The 6,000-nt window shown below is 47.6% G+C and overlaps 1 long non-coding RNA gene across 7 annotated transcripts in view; it reads right to left on the minus strand.

Annotated features, from left to right (window-relative positions):
- LOC112821020 (uncharacterized) overlaps positions 1 to 1,618 on the minus strand; it is a 300,721-nt gene extending 299,103 nt beyond the window's left edge. For all 7 annotated transcript variants that reach the window (XR_012379728.1, XR_012379724.1, XR_012379725.1 and 4 more), the window contains exon 1: positions 1,357 to 1,618. This is a non-coding gene — a long non-coding RNA (uncharacterized lncRNA). The remainder of the gene's footprint in view (positions 1 to 1,356) is intronic.
- Between the last annotated feature and the right edge of the window lie 4,382 nt (positions 1,619 to 6,000).

Consider the following 6,000-nt stretch of genomic DNA (forward strand, 5'->3'; position numbering starts at 1 on the left):
CCCGCCGCTGTGTGAAACATGCGGAATGCCAGCTTCAAAGCTCAGGCCGTGACCTCTCCCTGCGCCCACTCCATCCCTCAGCAGGTGTGACGTCACGGGACACAAGCTGCAACTTCAACCCTGGGCGATCCCAGCCCTCCATAAACTCTGGATTTGTAATTTAACATTGTAGGCTTAACCAGTTCTGTCAAGGCAGGCCCTAAAAATGAACAGCAGCCGAAGGGGAGGGTCCTGGCAGAGGGACCCCTTAGCAAAGGGGCCTCGCAGGCGCACACACAAGAGCTGGGACTGGAGCCGGGAGGGGGTCACCACACAAGGGAGGTACTCAGAGTTGATTTTAACCAAAGACCAAACAGTCAGATCCTCCTGGAGGGGCCAGCCAGCCACCGTGCTGGGCTCGGGGGCAGATCGCTTGTTCTCTTAGAGCAGCTCCAATTTTAGAAATCGGGTGCTGACTCATTATTAACCCAGAAAGCCCACACACTCAAATGACTCTACTGAAAAAGCTCCCTGTCATACCCTGCTTACTGAGGTGCAGGTTTTTAAGCAAATTCAAAAAATGTTTATCACAAAGTATTTATGACATTTTAACCGTTTCATTTACAGTAACTAGAATGACATTTAAAAAAAATGTTTCCTGTATTTTACTTGACTGTAAAGCTAAGCCTCATCAGAATAGTAACAGGTTGAGAAACACATTATCAAGGTCCTATCAGGCCTTAAGGACTCAACAACCCAGTCCTGACCCCCAGCCCCCCGGCCCCCAACCCCCTGGCCCCTCACAAACTTTCTTTCTGACTTTACCACAGTTTGTGACATTCAGTCACAAGTGAAAAGACAAGACATAAAATAAGTTCCCAGAATCATTCATAGGCTCGTAGACAGGGAAGCCAAAATTCTGCCTCTCGATTGTATTTTCTTGCACTAAAAACTGGGCAGCTCAGACCATGCGGCCAGAAATTTCTCAGGGGCTGTCTTTCCTCCACCTCTGAGAAGCGGAAGCTGGCCCAGCCTCAGCACCCCTGGGTTAGCACCAATTCACCCACTTCCATCTCTCAACTTCACCATGGCTCCAGAGACGAGTCTGGAACAGCTTATTTTCCAGCCCAGCATCCCTGTCTCTGCCGGGACAAACACAATGTACCACGAGGATTGACATTCTCCCCATTAACCACCGAGACAGCAGGCTACCGCACAGTAGCTCTGGGGGTGGGGGCAGAGGAAGCAACTTTCTAAAATTAGGGATCCCCCAAGTCTCAAGTGCAGTACCCCCTCCAAGATGTAACAGCTTTAACCCATCCAAGACTCCAAGGCAGACAGTAGAAATGATCGTAAAAATGACAGGAACGTACTCACCGGGGAGAAGCCGCTGGCTCCACCTTCCAGCCGCCGAGCCGCGAAGGTCTGGGGCACACACGGGCTCAGGCACAGCCGGCCTGGAATACTAGCCCCGGCTCAGAACAGCCAGCCAGTCACTATTCCCCTCTATTCCTGAACATGTCCCCGTGGCTGAGACCAAAAAAAAAAAAAAAAAAAAAAAGAGAGAGGGAGAGGAAAGAGAGAAGGGGGGGGAGGAAGAAAAGAAAAAAGAGGAAAAAGAAGAAAAAGAAAAAAAAGGGCGCACACCTCAGTCTTCGTTCTCATTGGAACGAGATGACTCATGCTGACTCACAGCCACCACTTCCTCTCCGACATTCTCTTCATACTTGTGAGCTGGGCTGGTCCCGTTCCCAGGGTCTCTGCAGCCCTTCCTGGAAGAACAGTCTTCTGACCCCGGCAAAGCCACCCAAACGCTGACCTCATGTGGAGCCCCCGGGAGCGCCTACACAGGGGAAATGTTTTATTTAGGAGATGTGAACCGCAGGACAACAAAATGCATGAATCTCAGGTGCATTTGAATTTCAAATATACACTGCAATTTTGTAATATCTTGCACAGCTCCCATGAACCACTTGCTCGTTTCAAGGCATTTCAGGGAAGGGAGGAGAATGGAATATGGTCTCATTCCTTAAGGAGGTTGGGTCTTTTGCCCTGGCAAGACTGATTTCAGGGCATGTTTTCTTCTGCATATCTTCCTCTGACATAACAGATCATGGGATCTAAAATCCGGATCTCTTCAAAGCTGTTTATGAGCAGGGTGTGTGCTCTGCTTTGGGGATTAAGTGGACTTCCAAAATCTTTTCTATCCGTCTTTCAGACTTCAAGAATTCACCAGAGATGAATATTTAAAATCCCAAGAAATGAAATGAAGGTGTAGCAATCGAACTTTTAAAAGATTGTTGATGAATGTTAACAGGCAAGGACAGAGAGTAGCCTCTGCCTCCCGGTTTTCTCTGGAATGATACCGCGGGTGGGGCAGTCTTCCACAGCTTCTTGCATTTTTAAATTATGAGAGGCTATGGAGGAGAGCAGGATCCACGTGATGGATCCACGCCTCCCGAGAAGCCCAGAAGGGCGGCTGTGACTGCATTAGGATGGCCATGGTTTCTGGAAGGTCACACACGCAAAGCCATGCATGAACACTGATGCTCTTAGACACGTTTTGACTTAGTGCCTATCTGAGACCCCTAAAGGATATAGAGAGAATAAGGAAACAATGTTTTGTCGGAAGACAGAAGACCCAGGCAAGGAGCATCTGTGTGCAGTGGACCTTACCCCAGAGGGGTCAGAAGACCCAGTTTCCATTTACAGCGAGGTTTGTCTTGGGGGAAAATAAGTACTTGTTCAGTATTCTATTAGGTTCTTTTAACAGGAAAATCAGGGCATTTTCTATCAGGCCCAAGTGCTTTGACTTCCTTGTGAAAGCTGCAGGGTGCCAACTGGCCAAATATTTTCATTTCTGGCAGGTTTTTTTTTTTTTTTTTTTTTTTTCCCCAGGAGAGAGGAAAGCCTGTTGGTTTTCTGGAATTTAGGGCTAGCTTTGTTGTGCCATTCATTGCAGTGTTTTCTCTAGGGGAGAACAGGGAACGGGGATGGGGTCAGCAGCCTCATGAACAGCCTGAAGATGGGGCTTCAGCGAGGCCGTAGGTCATCCCTGAGAGACATCTCTTAGCTTGTGGGGACCCAGTAGCCATGGGAGATCCACACCGACGCCAGGAGTCTGCAAGGGCTCTTGAAGTAGGGGCTCTGGGTTGTGATTTTTGTCCTATATGTAGAAAGCCAGACTTTATTTTATTTATGAAGACTTGTATTAAGTCAACTCATTAATCCCTGGGAGGGAACTAAAAAAAATATATCAATTAAAAAAAAATCACCAGGAATAAATTACAGAAATTTGAAATAGTTGGGAAATGTAGGTTCCAAGTGGCGGCCACAACCCTCCTGCTGGGAAGACCCTGCCAGAGGCCTCATCACTTTAGCAGTGGTTTCTTCCACAGCAACACTGTTACAATGAGCCTTCTGGAATATTCTAGGGCAAGGCCTCCGACATGAAGCCGGGCCTCTTCTCAAAGCAGCAATTTGAGCTATCACTGTGGAAGGTCATTGCAACTGTGTCCTCCCCATATAGTGCTGCACTGAATAATCCTATGAATGCTGTCTCTTAATTCCTGATTGAACTTCCATCCAGAGCTCTTCTCATTTGGGCTGGGAGGTAGGGAGAGAATATTAGTGGGAAGGGGGAGGCGATTTCCAGCATATTCATAAATAAAACATTCATTAAGGCATACCAGTAGCACTGCTTCCCATAATTGTTAATACAGAATGTTCTACAGTGGGTTCTCTTTCAACTGGCTAATTTCTGCATATTCCACCAGAAAGAAAACAATGGTGACACTTGGAATATGGCTACATGGAAACACTTTTTAAACATCCACATGTTCTTTCACCAATGAAAATAGCATTGGAAAAGTTTCATCGAATTAGTAAAATAATGAAGTTTCACTCCTGAAGAGTGCACAGTCTGAGGACAGTGCTTTCTAGCATGTCATAGGATTCTTATAAATATCGATGGCTCACATTGAAAAGTATTTGTTAGATGTTAGTCATTCTTCTAAACATGTACAGGTATTCCAACTTCTGACCCTCAAAGGAGCCCTCTGAGTAAGGTCATCCCCCACTTTCTAGCAAAGACTGAAGCACAGAGAGGACCAGGAGCCTGCCCAAGGTTGCAGGGCCCAGATGGGCACCCAGGCCGCCTGGTGTCAGAGCCACACTCCTAACCACCAGGCCACGTGAATTCCCACAGAGAACTTTTAAAAGAATCTTTGCACATATATCCCCTTACATCATGGTATATTCTCCCCAATTCTGCAGATGTGTGTAAGGTAGATGTTTTTTCTATTCATCTGAGAGGTAAATCAAAATCCCAGCCTTGGAATGACCTATCCCGTACAACAGTAAGAATTCTCACTAATGGAGACGGCCAGTTAGAATTACCCACCGACACATCCCAAGAAGTACCTGCCACCAATGTCTGCACAGACAGCACTCCTCCCAATCAGGGACATGAGGGCATCAGGGAACATCCCTCATGGTCCTTCCATCACTTATGCAAACATGTCTCCCCACCACCCTCTTTCCCAGGAGAGGATTCATCCCCTTGTTGCAAATCTAGCACCTCCCCTCACTCCATCCTCACTTCTTTCCTAGGATTTTGTTCCTAATCAAAAATAGGCCTCTTCCCTCCAACATCCTTAACCTTTTCCTGTCTGTGGACCTCAACACAGGCTCCAGTCACTTCCATCCCCCAAATACCTCCCCTGCCTTTGACCCCGTGGAGTAGACCCATGGATGCCCGCCGTTCATCCTCTCTCTCCCTTGTTAGTGACACTTGGTTGGGATTGACTCTACCCCCATACCCAGGGCAGAGCTTTGATTAGGCCAAGCAAAACAAGGGAATGTCACCCTCTGTCACTATGACTGGCTCCAGGATGGGCTCCCAGGCCTATGTCAGCGAGGGTCTGGCTACCTCTAATCACACCGATGGGGTAAGGGGTGCTCAACTGGAGCAAAGCCCAGGACTATGGCCACTGCTTCAGGGATGACAGGGAAGAACGCACAGAACTCAGGAGCCTCATTCTTACTCTTAAGTTTCTAAAGTTTAGGACAGGGCATTATGAAGAAAGAAAAAAAGAGATATGGAAAAATGGGTGAAGTCAGACAACAATACATAGTTGTGCAGGTTGTACACTGTGCAACCCCAGAGAGTAGATTTACGTAGTCCATGATATGCACAATCATATGTGGCAGGGCTCACTGTAGCACCTACCAGGTGATACCTCCCTGAGACCATATAAGGATCCCACCAGCTGGGTGGTAAAGAGAACTGGGAGGAAAGAATAGAGAGAAGAGTCTGAATCCTGCTCCCGCACAGTGGGCTGGGGCCAAGAAGCATTACCACTAACCCCAGGGCAGTCCAGGGACACCTGCAAATGATGAAATAAGAGTTTAATTGGCAGTGTTTTTTTTTTCTTCCATGGGGGAACTTGAACTTGATAGTGGATCTTAAGTTAGATGGAATTTATTCTGTAAAGCCATGAGAGCGGATGAGCTCACTAGAGGAATGAGTGTAGGAAAAGGAAGCAAGAACTGAGCCTTGGGTCCTGCAGCTTTTGCAGATCAGGGGGTCAAAGGAGCCAGCGGAGAAAGGATGGTGAGGGAAGATGCGGGGGCAGGGTCCAGAGAGGCGGGAGGGAATCCAGGAGAGTGTAATGCCTGAGGAGTCAAGTAAGGAAGGTGCTCTTAAAAGAGCAGAGAATGAACACCTGTGTAAGCACAGCTAGGCCACAGAGGTGGCGGCTGGAGAGCATCATGGATTTGGTGAGGGAGGTTGGTGTTGAGAGGAGCTGGTGAAGGTCTCAAAAGCCAGAGAGGAAGGGGGGAGAAAGGTGGAAGACAATACTTTCTGGAAATAGCTATCACTGGAGAAGGAAATGGGGTCCAGAGAAATGTCCTTTTTTGTTAGGAGAAATAACACCTTGCCAGGATGCTTACTGGCAGAAATGACTTACTACAAAGGGAAGTGCTGATAACATAAGAGAGGACCAGAGGGAATTCGTG

The sequence above is a fragment of the Callorhinus ursinus genome, unplaced genomic scaffold (assembly GCF_003265705.2).
Source record: "Callorhinus ursinus isolate GAN/ISIS: 27379988/994484 unplaced genomic scaffold, GSC_fseal_2.0 scaffold10, whole genome shotgun sequence".
NCBI classification, from domain to species: domain Eukaryota; kingdom Metazoa; phylum Chordata; class Mammalia; order Carnivora; family Otariidae; genus Callorhinus; species Callorhinus ursinus.